At 40.6% G+C, this 24,705-nt stretch overlaps 1 non-coding gene across 1 annotated transcript; it reads right to left on the bottom strand.

Moving 5' to 3' along the window:
- Positions 1-21,694: 21,694 nt before the first annotated feature.
- Trnal-cag lies at positions 21,695-21,769 on the bottom strand. The gene has a single exon. It is a non-coding gene; the product is annotated as a tRNA-Leu (tRNA).
- Between the last annotated feature and the right edge of the window lie 2,936 nt (positions 21,770-24,705).

The raw sequence follows: 24,705 nt of genomic DNA, 5'->3' as shown, positions 1-24,705 counted from the left end.
CAGCGACTGACGGCCTTCACTTAATGACCGAGAGTAGCGACATTTGCATATAGTTGTCAGTGCCAACAGACAAGCAACACTGCATGAAACAACTGCACAAATCAATGTGGGATGTACGACCAACATATTGAACAGGACAACGTGGCGAAATCTGGCATTAACAGGCTGTGGCAGCAGATGACAGACACACGTGCCTTTCCTAACACGGCATCAGCTGCGGTGCCTCTTTTGGGCTTGTGACCATATTGGTTGGACCCTAGTCAACTGGAAAACAATGGCATGGTCAGATGAGTCCCAATTTAAGTTGGTAAGAGCTGATGGTAGGGTTGGGGTGTGGTGCATACCCCATGAAACCACGGACCCGAGCTGTCAACAAGACACAGTGCAAGCTGATGGTGGCTCCATAATGGTGTAGACATGTTTACATGGAACGGACTGGGTCCTCTGGTCAAACTGAACTGATCATTGACTGGAAATGGCTATGTTCGGCTAGTTGGAGACTGGCTGCAGCCATTCATGGATTTCATATTCCCAAACAACAACGGAATTTTTATGGATGCGCCATGTCACTGGGTCACAGCTATTCAAGATTGGCTTTGTTGCATATCAACCATACTAGGTCAAGAAGTATGCCAGAGTGGAAGTGAGTTGCAATAGAGCCAGCTGCAGACAGGCAAGAGCATTATGCATTGCGAAGCAGAACATAGCTGACAGATGTTACGAAGCAGAGCCAGCTGGTTGCGGTTTAGCAACAGCCAATGCTGCAATACGCTAGCAGAAGGACGGAAGCCTGTGCTCACTTGCTGCCACAGAAGTGTTTAAAGTATGTGCTTTAAGCTCTAAACGAACACAGTCTGGAGCATGTAAGTACTCAGCCATTCGTGTACTAAAATATTCTCATCTCAGTATCACAGTTCTGACACCCAGAGCAACATCCTGGGATGCAGTACAGTGTCCACTGTTTGACCTCAGGACAGGGCATCCTGCCCTGAGTCACAAAAACAGCCGCTGCCAGAGCACAGAGCTGCCTGCTCACTGCAGGGAGGTCACAGCCATGTACACGGTATTGCTAGCTGCACTGCCATGCTGTCATCACAGTCGCAGCTGAAGATATCACTGACAGCGGAATTCAAGTGATGCCATGCTCAGCCCCACTGTTATGCTGTCAGCAATGCTGATCATGTATTGTTTCGCTTGAGGGAGAATTAATGCCTCCATCAAGCTGTTCTTGATGTACTACAGCTGAGGGCCAGAATAAAGAAGTTAATAAACAAATCTACTGTTGACCTGACATCTCACTTCACTTTCCATGGGTGACAATCTGTAGATCATCTAACATTGGTGTCAGATCAATGATGTCGCCTTCTTAGAGAAATGTGTGAACCTGCAGCCTACAGCACAGTGAGTCCAAAACTTTTGGCTGTATTTTGGTCATGCATTTTATAAAATAGATTTTATTGCGAGTAGAGAACCAGTTGATTTGTCTACATCTCCACCTACATTGACATGGTTACTCTGCAATTCACACTTAAGTGCCTGGCAGAGGGTTCATCGAACCATTTTCATACTCTCGAATGGCGTGCTGGAAAAAGGAACACCTAAATCTTTCCATTTGACTCTGATTTCTCTTATTTTATTATGATGGTCATTTCTCCCTAAGTAGGTGGGTGTCAACAAAATATTTTCGCATTCGGAAGAGTAAGTTGGTGATTGAAATTTCATAAATAGCTCTCACCACAAAGAAAACTGCTTTGTTTCAGTGACTGCCACCTCAACTCGCATATCATATCAGTGACACTCTCATCCTTATTGTGCAATAGCGTTGAACAAGAGGCTGTCTCTTTAGTGGGTTTGTCACACCTTCTAAGTGTTCTGCCAACAAAGCGCAGTCTTTGTTTCGCCTTCCCCACAATATTATCTATGTAGCCTTTCCAATTTAAGTTGCTCGCAATTGTAATTCCTAGGTATTTAGTCGAATTGACGGCCCTTAGAGATGTGCGATTTATCATACACCCTAAATTTATCGGATTTCTTTTAGCACCCATTTGGATGACCTCGCACTTTTCTTTGTTTAGTGCCAATTGGCACTTTTCACACCATACAGAAATTCTCTCTAGATCATTTTGTAATTGGAATTGATCATCTGATGATTTTACTAGACAGTAAATTACAGCGTTATCTGCAAACAATCTAAGGGCACTGCTCAGATTATCACCTAGATCATTTATGTAAATCAGGAACAGCAGAGGGCCTATGACAGTCCCTTTCAGAACACCAGATATCACTTCTGTTCTACTCGTCTATGATTTGCAATCTATCACTATGAACTGTGACCTTTCTGAGAGGAAATTATGAATCCAGTCACACAACTGAGACGATACTCCATATGCACACAATTTGATTAATAGTCGCTTCTGAGGAATGGTGTCAAAAGCCTTCTGGAAATCTCGGAATATGGAATCGATCTGAGATCCCTTGCCGACAGCACTCATTACTTCGTGGGAATAAAGAGTTAGCTGTGTTGCACAAGAACGATATTTTCTGAATCCGTGTTGGTTATATATCAATAAGTCATTTTCTTTAAGGTGATTCATAATGTTTGAGTACAGTATATGCTCCAAAAGCCTACTGCAAATTGAGGTGAGTGATATGGGTCTGTAATTCAGTGGGTTACTCCTATTTCCTTTCTTGAATATTGGTGTGACCTGTGCTACTTTCCAGTCTTTAGGAACAAACCTTTCATCAAGTGAGTGGTTGCATATGATTGCTAAGAAAGGTGCTATTGTGTCTATATACTCTGAAAGGAACCTAATTGGTATACCATCTGGACGGGAAGACTTGCTTTTCTTAAGTGATTTGAGTTGTTTCATAACACCTAAGATATCTACTTTTATGTCTCTCATGCTAACAGCTGTTCTGGTTTTGAATTCTGGAGTATTTACTTTGTCTTCTTTTGTGAAGGAATGACAGAAAACTGTATTTACTAACTCTGCTTTAGTGGCACCATCGTCGGTAACATTTCCATCGCTATTGCGCAGTGACGGTATTGACTGTTTTTAGCCACTTGTGTACTTTACATATGACCAGAATTTCTTTGGGTTTTCTACCATATTTTGAGGCAATGTTTCATTGTGGAACCTATTGAAAGCATCTCGCATTGACATCCGCACTAAATTTCGAGCTTCTGTGAAATTTAGCCAGTCTTGGCTAGTTTTAAAGGTAATGAAAGTCGTGATTGGTTAGTGCCTGTGAGATGTGCACAGTGCAACCTTGAGAGCCACTTGGGACCATGTACGGAATCAGTTCCTGTAAAATGTAATACATGTAATCTTTAGGGGCATATGGCTAGGCAATGCTGGAAGTCGAGATGGCTCATAGTTAGACGTAAGAATTAAGTTAAAGTATTTCGTGTTCTTGTCTTGTGAGGGCTAGCTCAAAGTGAGTGTTGTTGAGGATTAAGCTTTGACAGAATGAGAGACTCAAGGTGTGTCAGAGCTGGAAGCAGTACACATATTGTTAGAAAAGGTAGCACAACTAACAGCAGATAGTACACAACAGCACAGATTGGTAGAATTGTGATCATCATAAAGGGGTGTACATTTGTCAGTTGCAAGTGTAATTGCTCCTTTTTCTGGTAAGACAATTAAGGATTTGCAGGCCTTTGTGGAGACCTTGGGTATCTATCTGAGATGGAAGGTTTGTCTGATAAGGAATTATTGAGCTTTACAAAACTGAGACTAACAGGGGAAGCTAAAACTTATTTAGGGTATACAGAAGCTTTTGAGGGAGCCACAACATTTGAAGACTTTAAAGAAGGATTGATTCAGAGATATATAGTGCCAGTCACTATACAGAACAATTAGGAATAATAACTGAGAGACGTACAGTAACGGTGGAACAATTTGCGGAGAGGATAAGCAAAATTAATGGATGTACCTATGAAGTAGGAGACAGTCAATGAAATTATTTTGCAAGAAACTTAGCCGAGGGTGCTCAGTGCTTCTTTAAGAGGGTTGCATGCAGAAATGTGAAGACGTGTATGGACAAGGGGTCTGATGTATTTGTGCACAGCAGTGCGATTAGCTATAGACTGAGAAGATTGATTTGTCAGCTGGAATGCAGGGTAAACAAAGAGTGTTTTCAGCTAGTATAGAATGCTTCAGGTATGGATGAATAGGGCATGTAGGAAGGCAGTGCTGCCAGCCTCAGGGTGATGTGGATAAAGTAAGAGGAAGTAATAGTTTTAGAAGTAGAGAAGAAAATGGTGTAAAATGCCAACAGGAACCACAGGTCCACCTACGGTAATTCCTAGTAAGACTGGATGCTACAAAATCAGATGCAGAGGTGGACTGTGCAATAAGAGAAATAGCAGGAAAAAAACAGTTGCAGGATATTTTTGAACACAGGAGCACATGTGTTGGTCGCCAGTAGTGATCTTGTGAAACATGAGCAATGGGACCCACCATGGTACAGAGTGTGTGGAGTGAGGGATAAAGATTTCACACCATTAGGGTCAGTGGACATAGACTTTTGCCTGGATACGGTTCAGTTTAAACGTGTAGAGATTGTGTCACATGTCAGTGAGGGCTGTGATGTGATTCTGGAATTAGATTTCTTATATCAGCACTGTGGCATAATTGATCTTAGGCAACATAGAGCAGAACTTGACAGAAAAATGTTTCAGTTAAATGAAGTCATTGCCAGTGTACTGATGTTGCGAGGGACTCTGTCGTGAAAGACAAACCGATTATACGATGAATTATCACACTGAGACTTGATTTGCATGATTGTGTACCTAAGGATAATGGGAAATCACTTTGGGTCAGTGTTGAGACTAGCCTTCTGGTAGGATTTTTGTGTGTGGTGAAACCATTAGAACTGAATGAACTATAAAATCAGGCAGGTTGCTTCGTGACAAGAGGTATCATACACATACAAGAAATAAAGAATGAAAAAGGCAGTACAGGTTTTTAAAGATAATTTTAGCACAGAGGACATAGGATTAAAACATGGGTTGTTAATTGCTAATATGGATATCCTGGAGGAAGAAGAATGGGATATGATGGGTGTAAGCTATGCACAATGACCTGGTCCCATTGAAACTGCATTACAAGGAAAAGTGAAGGTCCTGGAGAGAAGCTATAGGAAGTGGATGGAAAAATTACTTTTGGAATTTAAGGAGTTATTTTTTCCAAAAGAGCCATTACCAGGCATGCAAACTGCACAGCACTGCGTACAAATGGGAAATGAATCACCAGTCTACTGCAAACAATATGGAATACCTATGTACTTAAAGCCAATTTTGTTGTAATTTATGGATCAACAGCTGAAAAATAGAATAATTGAAGAAAGCAATAGTGCATGGTGGGAAAGAACTGTCATCATGCAAAAAAAATCAACAGATGGAATACGAAAATAGAGGTTTTGTTGTGATTACAGACATCTAAATACGAAAACCATAATGGACGCCTAACCTTTACCAAAAATCACAGAAATCTTGGGTCATTTAGGGTAGTTCAAATATTTTTCAACAATAGATTTGAAGAGTTGTTATCACCAGACAACAGTTTCACCACAGGATCAATAAAAAATGCACCTACAACATTTAAGAGATTGTCAGAATGGAGTACTCGGAGGTTTAAAACCATGGCAATGCTTAGTGTATCTCGATGAGATTATTGTCTATGGGAGTGATATCGAACAGCACATGCAGTGATTAAGGGAAGTATTCCTAAGGTTAAAAGCAGCAAAGTTAACATTGAGTATAGAAAAGTGTAGTTTTGTGATGGAAGAGGTAGCATACCTAGGTCTCATAAGTAAAGATGGGGTTAAGACAGACCCAAGATTAATTAGAGCTGTACGTGAATTTCCTGAATCTGCAAAGGAGTTGCAATCATTCCTAGGAGTCACAGACAATTATCACCAGTTCATAAAAGGATTTACAGATATTGCCATACTGTTGACACAGTTGTTAAAAAAGGGTACTAAATTTGTGTAGTCAGAAGAGTGCCAGCATACTTTTAAGGAGCAAAAGAAGCTTTAACATCGAGTCAAATATTGCTATTTCTGGATTTTAATAGAGAACTTGTTTTAGCATGTGATGCATCAAACCATGAACTTGGCTGTGTGTTGTCGCAAGAAGTAGAAGCCACAGAACATCTGGTAGCCTATGCATCAAAACAACTAAATTCTGCAGAAAGACATTATTCAATGATGGAGAAAAACATGTTAAGCCGTATTTATGGAATTACTTATTTAAAATGTTATCTGTATGGTAAAATGTTTAGAGTAATTACAGATCATGTGGCATTAAAATGATTGTTGGTGTTATATGATCCTTCTAGTAGGTTGATGAGATCAAGGACATAGCCAAAGGACCCCCCATGTCACCTAAACAAAACAAAACTCAACACAACCTAGCTGTCACGTAGTGAAATTGAAAGATATAAGGGACGATCAGAAAGTTTCTGTTTGAGGGCGTTGCTGCAGCATATCTGCTGCACAGACATGTGGGCAATGTATCAGTGTACCATTCATGCCTTTCTTATGTATATGCGGTAAATGCAGAAACGTGAACTGTGGCAATGTTATTGCCAAATGTGTCCACACAGGACCAATGTGCTGCTGTTCTTTTTTGGCATCCATCAGAGAATGAAGAATGTGTATGGGACAGCATGTCTGTCAAAAACCACTATTGTGGAATGGTGTGACAAGGTGTGCTGATTCATGATAATGCACATCCCCATATCCCAAATGCTGTATCACAGAAGTTACGTCAACTGAAGTGAGACACACTGGAGCTTCTGTCCTATAGTTCTGATATCTCCCCATGTGATTATTATCACATCAGAATGAGATTTTCACTCTGCAGCGGAGTGTGCGCTTTCAGGAGTGCTAGTTCTGCAAGTTTCACAGGAGAACTTCTGTAAAGTTTGGAAGGTAGGAGATGAGATACTGGCAGAAGTAAAGCTGTGAGGACCGGGCGTGAGTCGTGCTTTGGTAGCTCAGATGGTAGAGCACTTGCCCGCGAAAGGCAAAGGTCCCGAGTTCGAGTCTCGGTCGGGCACACAGTTTTAATCTGCCAGGAACGTTTCATTATCACATCAATTTGTTGCAGGATTCTCGAACATATTCTCAGTTCGAATATAATGAATTTCCTTGAGACAGAGGAATTGCTGTCCATGCATCAGCATGGCTTTAGAAAGCATCGTTCCTGCGAAACGCAACCTGCCCTTTTTTCACATGATATCTTGCAAGTCATGAATGAAGGGTATCAGATGGATGCCATATTCCTTGACTTCTGGAAAGCGTTTGACTCTGTGCCCCACTGCAGACTCCTAACTAAGGTACGAGCATATGGGAGTGGCTCGAAGACTTCTTAAGTAATAGAACCCAGTACATTGTCCTCGTTGGTGAGTGTTCATCGGAGGTGAGGGTATCATCTGGAGTGCCCCAGGGAAGTGTGGTAAATCTGCTGTTGTTTTCTATCTACATAAATGATTTTTGGATAGGGTGGATAGCAATGTGCAGCTGTTTGCTGATGATGCCGTGGTGTACGGGGAGGTGTCACCGTTGAGTGACTGTAGGAGGATACGAGATGACTTGGACAGGATTTGTGATTGGTGTAAAGAATGGCAGATAACTCTAAATATAGATAAATGTAAATTAATGCAGATGAATAGGAAAAAGAATCCCATAATGTTTGAATACTCCATTAGTAGTGTAGCGCTTGACACAGTCACTTCGATTAAATATCTGGGCATAACATTGCAGAGCGATATGAAGTGGGACAAGCATGTAATGGCAGTTGTGGGGAAGGCGGATAGTCGTCTTCCGTTCATTGGTAGAATTTTGGTGAGATGTGGTTCATCTGTAAAGGAGACCACTTGTAAAACACTAATACAACCTATTCTTGAGTACTGCTCAAGCCTTTGGGATCCCTATCAGGTCGGATTGAGGGAGGACATAGAGGCGATTCAGAGTCGGGCTGCTAGATTTGTTACTGGTAGGTTTGATCATCGTGTGAGTGTTACGGAAATGCTTCAGGAACTCGGGTTTGAGTCTCTGGAGGAAAGGAGGTGTTCTTTTCATGAATCGCTACAGAGGAAATTTAGAGAACCAGCATTTGAAGCTCACTGCAGTACAGTTTTACTGCCGCCAACTTATATTTTGCGGAAAGACCACAAAGATAAGATAAGAGAGATTAGGGCTCGTACAGAGGCATATAGGCAGTCATTTTTCCCTTGATCTTTTTGGGAGTGGAACAGGGAGAGAAGATGCTAGTTGTGATAAGAGTTACCCTCCGCCACGCACCGTATGGTGGATTGTGGAGTATGTATTTAGATGCCTTTGTCCTTAAAAAGGACCTTGAAGGGTTGACAATTCCTGTCAGATGAGGATGTGCAGCAGGTAGTTGTGTACTTCTTCAAGCAGCAATACATGGTGTTTTACCAAAAAGGTATCTTCAGCCTGGTGCATTGATGGAATCATTGCCTCAGTGTCCAGGCGGTTATGACATTGTCTTACCAATTCTGGACTCTATGCCCTCCGAACAGAAACTTTTTGATCCTCCTTGTAATCTGTTTTCAGTTGTATGACAAAAAAGGATACACACTATAAACCGGCAACGAGATCATCGATAGACTTAAGCTATCAATATTTCGATAGCACTTCGGCTACCGCCTATCCCTGCTTTAGCCAAAACCAACTATTGTACACTGTTGGCCTTACCTGAAGTCAGTTGTTATTTTATTATCAGTTCACTTCTTACCTGTAGCTGAATTTAATGTAAGTGCTGCCATTTATTGTTTTTATGCTGTGTGTGGTTTTAATAATTTCTAACTTTCGATAAGTTTGCTATAAGAAACAAGAGGAAAACTGATTTTGGTTCACCCACTCATATTGTGGTAAGTTAAAAATATGTATGCACTACTATAAAAGCCTAATTACCTATCTATAGCTGTTTAATGTTGGCACTGGAGTCCTTATTTGGAGACTTGTAAACTCTGGGGTTGCAATATTTCAATTGTATTGTATTGTATTGTATTGTATTGTATATTTATTGGTCCTGTGAATCATACACTGTACAGGGGTACATAATGATATAGGACAAGTCAAATAATTTGCAATAAAGTTTAACAGAAAAAAGCTGTTGTATGGTTTTCAGTATATAGCAATATAACTCTAACATATGGGAATAACATTTCACAAATAAATTTTACACACACACATTTCATACTTTTGGCCTTGATTATACAGACACACACATATATGTAATAGACCACATATAATAAACAGATAAATCTACATGTACACATTTCTTATTTTGGCCTTAATTGTATAAACTATTTAAATTTTTCACATATTTACATTGTAGATAAAAATTCATCAACACTATAGTAACAATTCTGTAGCAAGTAGTCACTCACTGCAGTTTTGAATTTATGCATGCCAGTTATTGCCTTAATTTCTTTAGGTAGTTTGTTATACAGTTTTTTTACTGCTTGCAAGGGTCGAGTAGCATGGAGAGCTGCATCAAACCAGTCTCAGGACTGAAGACCACAACAACAACAACAACATGTGAAAACTGCATATGTAAAGCTTGATTATTTCTTGTGTTGTATGAATGGATATTTTGGTTTTTTGGAGCAATCTTGTTATTTTCATCTACGATTTTCCTTATAAACATTATTGTTTCTAGGATATATAGGCATGGTAATGGAAGAATATGAAGCTTTTTAAATGAGGGTTTGCATGAAGATCGAGGTGCTAAGCCTTTCATGGCTCTTATAATTATTTTTTGTGCAATAAAACAGCTTTTGCTGGGTGGTGAATTTCCCCAGCAAGTTAAACCACATCTTACTTGTTAGTAATGATTCTGCTTGGGTATAGTACACATTTTTTATGGCTTGCATAGATGTGCATCCAGAAAAATTTTTATACTATAACAAATGGTATTTAATTTATTACATAGGTGTTGTATGTGTTTCTGCCATCTTAGGTCATCTTGGATCCAAACTCCCAAAAATTTGGTGCTATTTACAATTTCAAGTCTTTTGCCTAACAGTTCTATGGTTGCAGTTAAAGGCTGTTTATTCTGCACTGTGTGTAGATGCATAGTGTTTGTTTTATGTGTGTTTATTATTAAGTTGTTCATTGCGAACCATTTTGATACATGTGTAGTGCTCTTTTTTATTTCATTTTGGAGCTCTTCTTGGATCTTTCCTTTGATAAGTATATTTGTATCATCGGCATATTTAATGTACTTATAGTTAGAGCTGGATGGTTCCAGGTCATTTACAAACAGCAAACAACATTTACAAACAGCAAACAAATAAGTGGAACAGTAAAACAACATTACAAATAATATTCAAATCAGTGCATAAAAATACACTTGTATTTGCCTGTGTCACCCAGAAATCTCATTAAAAATTGCTCAAACAGTTACTTATGTTTCTTGAAAAAAATTGTTCAAAATTCTATCATTAATTGGTCAAATGGTAAAATATTGCCCTGTCTGGTCACATAGCTGGTACTCAAATTACGAAAACTGGTTCTGATACGGAATGATGGGGAAAGGGGTTTTGAGAGTTGTCTGTGATAACAGCACATTCTGTAGTTCATTCGTTTATAAAAACTTTTTCAGCGGGCTGCTTAAATTTGTCCAAGCTGACTGAGACCTGCATCCCTCCTCCTCCCCTTTCATCCAAAATCTATTTACGCTCTTGTAACACTGTAATAACTGAAACCATGAATACCCTGCAGTATTAAATCTCAAAATACTCATGCATTCATGTTTGCACTACCAGATGATGATACATACACAGCAAAAACATCCAGTATCAGAGTTCCACTTTTTGTTGCAAAGCATTTTATTTTACTTGAAAACAATGTAAAACAATTAGTTTTTCCAAATTCTCCATCAATCGGATTAGCTCTGTGCCTTGAGTCACTGTGCTAGCAGACTCTGGATTCAGGCAGCAAGGTGGTTCAAATGTGTCTGCCAACAACTTCGAAAATGGTTTTCTGTGGTTTCCCATTTTCAATTTAGGCAAATCCTGGGATAAGTCCCATACAATAGGCCATAGTCAATTCCTTCCGAATTCCTTTCTTTCCTGACAGATTCCAGTTTCCTTAAAGATGCAGCCTCTCTGTGTACATGGAAAGAGCTGCATCGAAGGTGAACCAAATATATCTTCAGAGACTCTTAGCACTAAAAGCCATATTTACATTGGAAGGAGGCTAACAATCATTATTTTATACTATACATCTGTGTATAAAGATGCCTCACTTGTGTAATGGTGATATATCGTGTCTTCAAGTCTTATTACAAGAATGATGTTCTACTGTGAAACCTTTTATTTGTGATATTGTTGGAAGAGTGAGTCCAACCATCACAATTCTAATAATTTGTAAATAAACATCATATAAATGACAATGTTTGTTGTACATCTTGGGGGAGTTTATTAGCATCAATGGTTACGTAACTACATTATCATGGATAAATACAAACTGATTTAAGATGTTGCATACATCAGAATCTAGTTGAAACTAACACATGAATCAATGTGGAGATCCTAAAACTGTATCTCATAGTAGCTGTGTATTGTGTTTCATTCTTTAATTAAATTTTGTTGCTATAGTTTCAAGTTGACTGTTGAAACAATAATCTAAAAGAAGTTCTTGATCAGTAAGGGAAACGTAAGCATTTTAATGAAATGAAAGATATTTAATAAAATTTGCGTTTGGATTGAGGAACTTGGGGTGCTTTGATGTGCTGAAGGAATTCTGACTTGGTTTCAAATAAGTTGAAAATTTAAATAGAAGTTTGCAGTAGGAGAAAAATAGCAATTGTCAAAAGAGACCCGAGCCGGATCAAATACTATTTGTATGAAGATTTCACAAGAAACTTAATAAATAAATAAATGAGTTTTCAGAATAAAATGAAAAACATGAGCCTTTTTAAGGCCCTCTTTAACAAATTGGATTCCCCTCCCCCCCCCCCCCCTTTTGATAATATCCTGCCTATGTCCTTGATGCTATGGGCAGCGAATTTGATTTTGAAGACATACATAAACCTGAAAAGAAGCACAGAAATGCTGATGGCTTAAGTAGAAGTGTAGTAGTATTAAATTAGTATTAAATATTGAGGGTAGTGACCATAAGGAATGTCAAACTGCACAGAGTGTGGATGATGAATGTAAGCAGTATTTTAAGCAGTCACCGTTTTGTATGCAGGATAGGTTGGTATGCAGGGAGATCAAGTTGGGACTGCGGGTACTAGTGAAACTAAGGAATACAGTGCAACTAGAAGCTCATGATCACATATTAGTGGGTCAAGGAGGTTGCAGATCTACCAACAGAAGGGTAGCAGAATGATACTGGTAGAAGAATAGGCAGATGGACGTAAACCAGTACTTAGAGAACTGCATACAGTGCACACAGAGAGAAGATTTATGTCAAGCAGGAATACCGTTGCAGAGATTACCTGAAGCATTAGCACCATCCGAATTTCTGGGGATTGATGTTTTACGTCCATTCCATAAAACATCTGCAGAAAATTAGTACATACTCACAATCATGGATCATTTTTTGAAGATATGTAGAAATGATTGTGGTGCCAAACCAGCAGGCAGCAACAGTGGGACGAGCACTTGTGAATAATTGGATACTGAAGTTAGAAGTGTGTGCAACAATAGTAACAGACAAGGGAACGAAATTCATGTCAGATCTATTCAAGGAATAGTGTAAGTTATTGAACATGAAGAAGTTAAGGACAATTCTTCTCTATCCACAAGGCAATGGAAGAATTGAAAGAGTGCATAGAATAATCAGGAAGATGCTTGGACACTACATTGACTCATATCACACCAACTTGGGTGTGTATTTGAAGTATGTCATCTCTGCCTACAACCCAAAACAGTATACAAATACAGGATTATTATCAAATGAAGTAATATATGGTTCTAAAGTGCTATCACCATTCGACGTGTTGAAAATGAAGAAAGATAAGACCGGAGAGTCTTAAGGAATTTGCCAGAGTGATAAGTGAAATTTGCAATAGACTATGGAGGTCAAATACATATGCTCTGGAGAAACAGGAAGAAGCAGTGGGCCATACAGCAAGATTGCTACAGTATAAGTAAGTTTCTTCAGTGGATGATGCTATCAACTTCATGTATGCAGAAGGAAAGGACAAAGACATTTTTTGCAAAGTATTAGGAGCCATACCACATGGTAGAGACAGTTGCTGTGGTCTTCAGTCCAAAGACTAGTTTGATGCAGTTCTCCATGCTACTCTATCCTTTGCAAGTAACTACTGCAACCTACATCCTTCTGAATCTGCTTACTGTATTCAGCTCTTAGCCTCCTCCTATGGTTTTTACACACTGCACTTCCCTCCAGTACTAAATTGGTGATCCCTTGATGCCTCAGAATGTGTCCTACCAATTAATCCCTTCTCCTAGTCAGCTTGGGCAACAAATTTCTCTTCTCCCTAAATCTATTCGGTAACTCCTCATTAGTTACGTGATCTTCCCCACTAATCTTCAGTATTCTTCTGTAGCACCACATTTCAAAAGCTTCTATTCTCTTCTTGTATAAACTTTATCGTCCATGCTTCACTTCCATACATGGCCACACTCCATACAAATACTTTCAGAAAGAACTTCCTGGCACTCGGTGTTAACAAATTTTTCTTCTTCAGAAATTCTTTTCTTGCCATTGCCGGTCTACATTTTATACCCTCCCTTCTTCGACCACCATCAGTTGTTTCACTTCCCAAACAGCAAAATTCTTCTACTACTTTAAGTGTCTCGTTTTCTAATCTAATTCCCTCAGCATCACATGATTTAATTTGACTTTGTTCCATTATCATCATTTTGCTTTTGTTGATGTTCATCTTCTATTCTCCTTTCAAGACATTGTCCATTCTGTGCAATTGCTCTTCCAAGTCCTTTGCTGTCTCTGACAGAATTAAAATGTCATCAGCAAACCTCAAAGTTTTTGTTTATTGTCCCTGGTCTTTAATTCCTACTCCAAATTTTTCTTTTGTTTCATTTACTGCTTGCTCAATAAACAAATTGAATAACATCAGGGATAGGCTACAACCCTGTCTCACTTCCTTCTCAATCACTGCTTTCCTTTCCTGCTCCTCGACTCTTATAGCTGCCATCTGTTTTCTGTAAAAATAGTAAATAGTCTTTCGCTCCCTGTATTTTTACCCCAACCACCTTCAGAATTCGAAAGAGAGTATTCCAGTCAACATTGTCAAAAGCTTTCTCAAAGTCTACAAATGCAGGTCTGCTTTTCCTCAATCTGTCTTCTATGAGAAGGCTTAGGGTCAGTATTGCCTCGCATGTTCCTACATTTCTCCTGAATCCAAACTGATCTTCCCTGAGATCGGCTTTCACCAGTTTTTCCATTCTTCTGTAAAGGACTCATATTAGTATTTTGCAACCGTGACATATTAAACTGATAGTTCAGTAATTTTCAAATTTTTCAACACCTGATTTATTTTGAATTGAACTTATTATATTTTTCTTTAAGTCTCAGGGTATTTTGCCTGTCTGATACATTTTGCTCACCAGATGAAAGAGTTTTGTCTCAGCTGGCTCTCCCAAGGCTATCAGTAAAGTGGTAGAGGCTACATTGCCAGTAAATGTCAAGATTCAGGTACCAACAAGAAAAACAATTGTGCATGTATGGTGGTTGTAATCTTTTCAAGGGAGTCCAGAAGCTATTCCAGGGAAAGGGAGAGTCAGGAGAAAGAATTCAGAAGATAAACAAGAGGTTGTGAATGAAACAGTAACAAGGATACTGTGTGGGTTAAGGCCTAGGAGATAGTCATTTAATATATATTTTTAGGTTAGGTATAGATTTAGTGTAATTAGTATGAGCAGCAATGAATTTAAGGGGAGGGGGGGGGGGGGGGGGAAGTAGCAGGGATTCTTATCATGGGGGTGAGCTGCAGAGAAGACAAGATGATGTGGTTCATAGCATGGCTACTGATCTTCATGGGGTGGAAATGTTACAGAACCAAAGCTTGGAAGGGTGAGTGCTGTTCATCAGGCAGGAAGACGTAGTGATCACCAGTCACTGCTGGGTGATACAGGTAGTATTCAGTGTATGGTAGATGCATAACAAGGTGAGAAGGTTGGAAGAAGCATTTGAAAAATTCCATCAGGGAATGGAAAGGCACAGGACACTCAGAGGAAGGGCCGGGGTACGTGAGAGAGTACATGGAGCATATGAGAAATTAAGGAGTGAGAGGACCCAGGTACTGGGTGTTATTACACATACATGAAGGAAGAGGGGATGGATCAACGCTGGATGTCGGCTAATGAAAACAGATTGAAAGTTTAGAGAAGGACCTATTGAATTACACATGACAACAACAACAACTGACTGTAGAAGTAATGCGGTATGCCAGAGCTGCAAAAAAATGCAGTTAATCAGAATATCAGGGAACTACAAACCAAAGTAGAAGTCTTAGACAGGGAAAATGGTTGTAGTCCATAGAAGACAGGTTTGGGAAGCATGAGGGAAAGTAACAGAACTACAGGAGACTATGCTGTAGGTTGTAAGAGGTCACCTAAGAGTAAACATGTTGTCACCAGTGCAGTATTTAACGGGTCTAAGGAAAGTACAGATGGAACTACTGCTGGAGTTGGGATTGGTTTCAGGACCTGCGCACAGAAACTTACCTTTTTATTTCAAGGTAGCCACAGTACCAGTGAGAACTGATAGAACAAAAGTTTACATTCCCATTTCTATACCAGTAGCAGGAAAACAAGCATACTATGAGTGCAATGTACTTCATGCATACCCTGCCTAGTGGGGGATATTGAAGAAATTTGTAAGAGTAAAAATGCAGCAACTAATGTTGATTGCTAAAGACAGGGGAGGATATGTAGAAATGGAGGAAGCTAAGTTACAAACATGCTACTGAGGTGAAATCACAATCTGTCCGAATATGGTATATGAGATGAGCATAATTCCTGAGCAGTGTAATTGCTAATGCGACTAAGGGAGGTAAGAGAAAGAAATGATTGAGCTGGAATTGTACTTTCAGCAGGTCGAGGCATATTGGTTGTACTCTACCTTTGTCAAGAATTGAGCAGGGGAAGCTTGTGTCAGCAAAGAGGATAGAATTAAACAAGAGTGATTTGTTATTAAATGGAATAGCATGTGAGATAATGGGGCCTACTTTCCATCTGCCTGCCACAATTTCAGGGATAACTCACCTGAATTTTTCACGCCCTCATTTGGATTGGTCAGAGGAGCCCATGGAAGTGCTATCAGCTGCATATCTAACCAGCTTAAATCAAACTCTAGGGCCAGAACTGTTACAGTCTATAAACATGCTTCTGAACCAGCAGGAGGGGTGAGTCCCCTGGGAACCTTATTGCAGCATGTAAATTTGTATTGGGAAAATCAGTAGCAGAAAGAGACAAAATTGACTATTGTCATACCAACCACCACAGTACCACTTATTCTGCTGAGCTTAGTCCTTGTGTCAGTATGTAGAAGACAAAGCAGAAGACTGAGTTCAGACCCAGCCATCATTCAAATTCCAGTGGATTGAATACCCCGAGCATTAAAGCAGTCAGAAGGAAGATGAATACTCAAGGGGGTAGCATTAAGGATAATTGATTCATTTTGTCTTGTAAATTTAGAATAGAGAGTTAGAAGTTACTGTAAAATATAATGCAAAAAAATAAAAATAGTTGTGACTCTTTTTCTTTACTGTAATGTAATAGAATAAATCTGAGCCATGACTTATATAAAAAAAGAAACACACATTAATGCAATGGCTCAGCATAAAAGAGAAATAACTAATGTAGGAATATTATTAACCATGTAATATGTTGTTTAATTTTGCCCAACGTGTATAAGCACTCAGTAAACTAACTCAGTTCTCAAGGGTTACAGAATTGTAAATACTCATTTGTTTAGCCATTAAAACACCACAGATATTCCTCAACATATGCCTAGTCGATGTTAAGTTAAAAGTCTAGCGCTTATAGCACTAGACAATACTTCACCAGTCCATTCACTATACAACAATAAATTCCATAACTCAAAATTGTGGTTTTGTCTTGATTCCCAATATAAGATAATAAGCGTAGCTTTTGCAAATGAAATATTATACCAGAACTAGAATTCTGTGACCAGGCCTTCCTGCCTGGGATGTTATCTCACAACTTTGAGAATATCTGAAAGTGAATCTTATTAAATTATTTGCAGCAACCACCAGGCTCGTAGAATCCGAAAGAAAGGTTTGGTTTTCTAACCGGCAGCACGTCTCAATGATGAGCTAAAAGAAAGTTCTTAATTATTTTTTAAGATGGCACCTAACAATGAAGAATTTCTGTTAAGGCCCATGTCTACTCTGGATGAGCAAGGTTTAGGATTACATATGATTTCAACACGGACACAATTTTTAAGTCACAAACAACTCTATTTTAGGTTTTGTTAATAATGTAGATTGACTGATACAGCAAGATGAACTTTCATTAAACACTCCTTACGGTTCACGTCCAGAACATAAGACAAGAGGAAGAATAGTAATGGCAAAAGAGGTCAGAGTTCAAACACAGAATCTCAATTCCATGGAACAGGCATACATTGTAGCATAATATGTTGTTCCTTGGTAAAACTCACAAGTTACTCATACAATACTTATCGTAAAAACATGTAATCTATACATTGCACATTCATGTCCACCCAGGAGAAACAGTACAAAAGGAAACCTAGCAAAGAAATAAGTTCCATGGTGTTTGAGACAAGGAGCAGGGAAGGGGCCCTGTAGAAATGTGTAAGATTAAGTGATAGGGTTAAGGAAACCGACTGTTAGAATAATTCTTAAGAGATGTAAGAGGGTCAGAAGGGCCGGTCACCAGGAACTCTAGTGTAAAGGATAATCTAGTTTGATTGAACCAAGGGGCCGGGTCTTCATAAAAAGGAGGGCAATGTAGCATATTGACCATATTCGTTCAAAAAAGTATGCCAGAATAGAAATGAGTTGCAACGGAGCCAGCCACAGGCAGGCAAGTGTGTTGTACAGTGCAAAGCAAAATATTACAGACAAGCATTGCAAAACAGAGCCAGCTGAGTGCAATTTAGCAACATCCAACGCTGCAATGCGCTAGCAGAAGGACGGAAGCCTTTCCTCAGTTGCTGCCTTGGAACTGTTATAGAGTATGTGCCTCAAGCCCTAAATGAACATAAACTTGGTTGTTAAGTACTCACCCATCCATATATTAAAATATTCTGAGTATCACAGCTACACCCTGAGCCTGCAGCACCTTGAGTGACATCCTGGAGTGCAATATGGGTCTGCTGTTTGATCATGGGACAGCGCAGCCTGCTCTGAGTCATGAAAGCAGCCATACCCGGAGCAGAGCACTGTCTGCTCGCTGGAGGGAGGTAACGGTCGCCTCCGCAGTGTTGCTAGCTGGGCTTCCATGCTGTCATCATGGCTGCAGCCAGAGATGTTGCTGACAGTGGCATTCGAGTGATGCCACACTTGTCCTGACTCTTTGCACCGTCAGCAATGCCGGACTTCTATTGTTTCACCTGAGAGGCAACTGGACACCTCCACTAAGCTGTTCTTGACATATTACAGCCGAGTGCTGGAATGAAGAATTTAATTAAATCTACTGTCATGCTTGTGTTTCATTTCACTCTGCATGGGTAACAATCCATGGGTCATCTAACAGTCTGAAGAATATTCTGGGCAATTTGAGCGAATGATGTGGCCATCCAGATTGCCCAACACAAACCCCTTCAAACATTTACAGGGCGTAATCAAGAGGTCAATTGTTTGGTTTTCACAATTATGCACAGCCATAGAAGCAGCATGGCTCAATATTTCTGCAGGGGACTTTTGAGTCCGTGCCTTGTCGAGTTACTGCACTATTCTGGGCAAAAGGAGGCCCGACATGATATTAGGAGGCATCCCATGCTTCTGTCACCTCTCCATCTACATCTATATCTACATCCACACTCCACAAGCCACCTGACGGTGTGTAGCGGAGGGTACCTTGAGTACCTCTATTGGTTCTCCCTTCTATTCCAGTCTCGTATTGTTCGTGGAAAGAAGGATTGTCGGCATGCCTCTGTGTGGGCTCTAATCTCTCTGATTTTATCCTCATGGTCTCTTCGCGAGATATATGTAGGAGGGAGCAATATACTGCTTGAGTCCTCGGTGAAGGTATGTTCTCGAAACTTCAACAAAAGCCCGTACCGAGCTACTGAGCATCTCTCCTGCAGAGTCGTCCACTGGAGTTTATCTATCATCTCCGTAACGCTTTCGCGATTACTAAATGATCCTGTAACAAAGCGCACTGCTCTCCATTGGATCCTCTCTATCTCTTCTATCAACCATATCTGGTACGGATCCCACACTGGTGAGCAGTATTCAAGCAGTGGGCGAACAAGTATACTGTAACCTACTTCCTTTGTTTTCGGATTGCATTTCCTTAGGATTCTTCCAATGAATCTCAGTCTGGCATCTGCTTTACTGATGATCAACTTTATATGATCATTCCATTTTAAATCACTCCTAATGCATACTCCCAGATAATTTACGGAATTAACTGCTTCCAGTTGCTGACCTGCTATATTGTAGCTAAATGATAAGGGATCTTTCTTTCTATGTATTCGCAGCACATTGCACTTGTCTACATTGAGATTCAATTGCCATTCCCTGCACCATGCGTCAATTCGCTGCAGATCCTCCTGCATTTCAGTACAATTTTCCATTGTTACAACCTCGCGATATACCAAAGCATCATCCACAAAAAGCCTCAGTGAACTTCCGATGTTATCCACAAGGTCATTTATGTATATTGTGGATAGCAACGGTCCCATGACACTCCCCTGCGGCACACCTGAAATCACTCTTACTTCGGAAGACTTCTCTCCATTGAGAATGACATGCTGCATTCTGTTATCTAGGAACTCATCAATCCAACCACACAATTGGTCTGATAGTCTATATGCTCTTACTTTGTTCATTAAACGACTGTGGGGAACTGTATCGAACGCCTTGCGGAAGTCAAGAAACACGGCATCTACCTGTGAACCCATGTCCATGGCCCTCTGAGTCTCGTGGACGAATAGCGCGAGCTGGGTTTCACACGATTGTCTTTTTCGAAACCCATGCTGATTCCTACAGAGTAGATTTCTACTCTCCAGAAAAGTCATTATACTCATAACATAATACATGTTCCAAAATTCTACAACTGATCGACATTAGAGGTATAGGTCTATAGTTCTGCACATCTGTTCGACGTCCCTTCTTGAAAACAGGGATGACCTGTGCCCTTTTCCAATCCTTTGGAACGCTACACTCTTCTAGAGACCTACGGTACACCGCTGCAGGAAGGGGGGTAAGTTCCTTTGCGTACTCTATGTAAAATTGAACTGGAACCCCATCAGGTCCAGTGGCCTTTCCTCTTTTGAGCGATTTTAATTATTTCTCTATCCCTCTGTCGTCTACTTTGATATCTACCATTTTGTCATCTGTGCAACAATCTAAAGAAGGAACTACAGTGCAGTCTTCCTCTGTGAAACAGCTTTGGAAAAAGACATTTAGTATTTCGGTCTTTAGTCTGTCATCCTCTGTTTCAGTACCATTTTGGTCACAGAGTGTCTGGACATTTTGTTTTGATACACCTACCACTTTGACATAAGACCAAAATTTCTTAGGATTTTCTGCCAAATCAGTACATAGAGCTTTACTTTTGAATTCATTGAACGCCTCTCACATATCCCTCCTCACACTCCATTTCGCTTTGTGTAATTTTTGTTTGTCTGCAAGGCTTTGGCTATATTTATGTTTGCTGTGAAGTTCCCTTTACTTCCGCAGCAGTTTTCTAACTCAGTTGTTGTACCACGGTGGCTCTTTTCCATCTCTTACGATCTTGCTTGGCACATACTCATCTAATGCATATTGTACGATTGTTTTGAACTTTGTCCACTGATCCTCGACACTATCTGTACTTGAGACAAAACCTCAGTGTATAAGCAGTTGACCACTTATTCATAATTTAATACAGCTTTCTCTATGCTTTATTATTAAAGGTCCATTCTCAAGGAGATCAAAATGGGTATGAAAGCCTGTATGGCTTTCAATATCTTTCAGTTATTTCCAACAATAACATCACTGCTGAAGTTGGCAGAGAACAATATAGCTTTAGCAGTTCACACAACAGAGCAATTGCAGGATCATGCCAACATAAAGATAAGTCTGGTAGTCTACTCTTCAGCACACAGCTTGTGTGCAGTTGTTTTCTGTAGCAGCCATGGTTGAAGTCCAGGTAATGGTGGTTTTGATGATCCTTGAATAACAGCAGTTATTATACCAGTAACACTCTGGTAGCAATAGGTATATTGCGTACAAGTTTTTCCACCACTTCTGGTGTACTTTACCCATTATTTGTTCCACAGTTCCTTGGCTGAGAGTCTACCTCTTCAAAGGAAATCATTAGCTGGGATTCCACAATGACCGGCTTCTGTACTGTAAGTGACTCCCTTAACTAAAACACCAAACAATTTGCATTTCCTTTATCTAGCAGAGGTTCCCGTCTTGCATCAGTTGAGGAATAATATTAGCAATCTAGAATGAGATTTTCACTCTGCAGCAGAGTGTGCACTGATATGAAACTTCCTGGCAGATTAAAACTGTGTGCCCGACCGAGACTCGAACTCGGGACCTTTGCCTTCTGCGGGCAAGTGCTCTACCAACTGAGCTACCGAAGCACGACTCACACCCGGTACTCACAGCTTTACTTCTGCCAGTACCTCGTCTCCTACCTTCCAAACTTTACAGAAGCTCTCCTGCGAACCTTGCAGAACCAGCACTCCTGAAAGAAAGGATATTGCGGAGACATGGCTTAGCCACAGCCTGCGGGATGTTTCCAGAATGAGATTTTCACTCTGCAGTGGAGTGTGCGCTGATATGAAACTTCCTGGCAGATTAAAACTGTGTGCCCGACCGAGACTCGAACTCGGGACCTTTGACAAAGAAGTTTCAATATTAGCAATAGTTGAATGTTATACACAATGGGGTGATTACATCTTTCAATACATAAAGATTTCTGCAAAGTATGCAGAATGAGATTTTCACTCTGCAGCGGAGTGTGTGGTGATATGAAACTTTCTGGCAGATTAAAACTGTGTGCCCGACCGAGACTCGAACTCGGGACCTTTGATAAAGGTCCCGAGTTCGAGTCTCGGTCGGGCACACAGTTTTAATCTGCCAGGAAGTTTCAATATTATCAATAGTTGAATGTTATACACAATGGGGTGATTAAATCTTTCAATACATAAAGATTTCTGCAAAGTATGCATTGACCTAAAATTCTTTATCTCGTGGGTGAGCATATTGGACACACTGTAGGAAAGCTGATGTTAGAATAGTGATGTCCAGTGGAAGCTTCTGTTTTTGTCATATGTACATTAATATATAAAGGCCTGAAACTTCTCCACTTGTGGAAAGATACTTTTCTAGAATAGTGTAAGTCTTTTAAAATAATGTCTAATGCAATTTCTGACTGTAAGACGGTACTCTGTTAGCTAGCAACAAAATAGCGTAGTATATGGATACACAAGCTTTTCGTGACATAAGGACTCGTGTTGCATACTCTGCTGCAAATGAGGGTAGGTGCCTCTCCACACATGCTGGCTACCCCTTCAATATTCATTGAGTTTTAATCTTCCAAAAAACTGCACTAGTTTTAAGAAGAATTTTGCACTGAGATATTGATGTCTTATTTGAAGCAGTCTATTGTGTCCATCAATAATGTGAGCACTGATGTGGATACTGTGGCACCCCCGGGTTCCCGGGTTCGATTCCCGGCGGGGTCAGGGATTTTCTCTGCCTCGTGATGACTGGGTGTTGTGTGCTGTCCTTTAGGTTAGTTAGGTTTAAGTAGTTCTAAGTTCTGGGGGACTGATGACCATAGATGTTAAGTCCCATAGTGCTCAGAGCCATTTGAACTGTGGCCCCGGCAAACTCTGACTGCTTTGTATCACCACTTGACAACGCAGCATGACACGAATAAGAAGCTAAATCAAAATGCAGACAGGCATGACCAAAATGAATCCAAACTTAAGCATGATCTATGTCGAGTTCTACTGTCTGGTTGGTTTAAAAGAGGGGGGCAACCAAACAAAACAAACTGCGAGGTCATCGGTCCCTTGTTCCCAGCAGAACAATTACCCAAGGGAATGAAGAAATCAGAGAAGATATACAGCACAATAACAGGAGAAAGGAAGAACCAGAAGAACAACAGAAGGACAACAAACACTATCATGGACAAAACAAGACAAGAAAAGCACACAGACACGCAAGAAACAGGAAGAGGAGATTAAAAACAAGAAAGCAGATTACCATGACTGGCTGACCATGGGAATAAAAAAGGAAAAGTCGGCCACTCTGCAACACATTAAAACCTCCAACCTAAAAGCCATAGGACGGAGGCCACAGAGGGACAAAGGACATGTACAAAAACTCAGATCAAATCATAAAATCCACCCTCACAAATAAAATGTAAAAATAAAAGCTGCTGTTGAGGCATTGTTGTCCAACACCGAAGGTAGGGTGCTGTGAAAGTTAAAAGTCCGCCACAGAGTGGCTAAAAGTGGGCAGTTCAGCAAGAGGTGGATGACTGTCATTTGGAAGCCACAGCGACACTGAGATGGGTCCTTGCAATGGAGGAGGTGACCATGTGTGAGCCATGTATGGCCAATGAGGAGTCCACAAAGGACAACTGATTCCCTGCGAGAAGCTCGCAGGGAAGACTTCCACACATTCGCAGTCTCCTTAATGACACACAGTTTGTTGTGCATACTGTTATACCACTCCGTCTTCTAAAGCCAAAAAACCTGGCGGTGTAAGACAGAGCGCAGGTCAGTTTCAGAGAAGCCCATCTCCAGGAGCGGTTTCCGCGTACCCTGTTTGGCCAGCCTGTCAGCAAGTTTGTTGCCTGGGATTCCGACGTGTCCTGGGCCCCATACAAACACCACTGAACGACTGGACCATTCCAGATGTGAGATGGACTCCAGGATGTTCGCTACCAAAGGTTGGTGAGGGTAGCTCTGGTTGATAGCTTGTAAGCTGCTTAGGGAGTCAGAAGAGAGAAGAAATGACTCACCAGAACAGGAATGGATGTACTGAAGTCCACGAGATATGGCCACAACTTCTGGATTGAATACACTGCAGCCAGCAGGCAAGGTATGCTGTTCAATATGGCCTCTGTGAACATAGCGAAGCCAAAATTACCATCAGTCATCAAACCATCGGTATAAACAACTTCAGAGCCTCGGAACATGTCAAGAATTGAGAGGAAGTGACGGCGGGGTTAACAGAGTCCTTAGGGCCCTGCAAAAGGTCCAGCTTCAGCCGAGTTGTACGTGAATGGACCTCAAAATAGACGTGGTAAAGGGAAGAGCTGCAGTTAAGAGAGAAGGGATCGAACGTGAACCACAATCGTAAGCCCTGACCCAGGCTGCCGTTACGGGAGATGGTCATTCGGATGCACATGAGAACTACGAATGTGTGCAGCATAACTGGTGAGCAGTTGTGCACGTCAGATCCGCAATGGAGGGCTCCAGCCTCCACCAGGACACTGGTCACCGGATTCACTCTAAAAGCTCCCATTGCAATGTGAACGCCACAGTGGTGCACTGGGTCGA

The sequence above is a fragment of the Schistocerca piceifrons genome, chromosome 3 (assembly GCF_021461385.2).
Source record: "Schistocerca piceifrons isolate TAMUIC-IGC-003096 chromosome 3, iqSchPice1.1, whole genome shotgun sequence".
In the NCBI taxonomy this organism is placed as follows: Eukaryota; Metazoa; Arthropoda; class Insecta; order Orthoptera; family Acrididae; genus Schistocerca; species Schistocerca piceifrons.
Note: the sequence above shows the minus strand (reverse complement) of the source record. Positions and strands in the feature narration are given on the sequence as shown.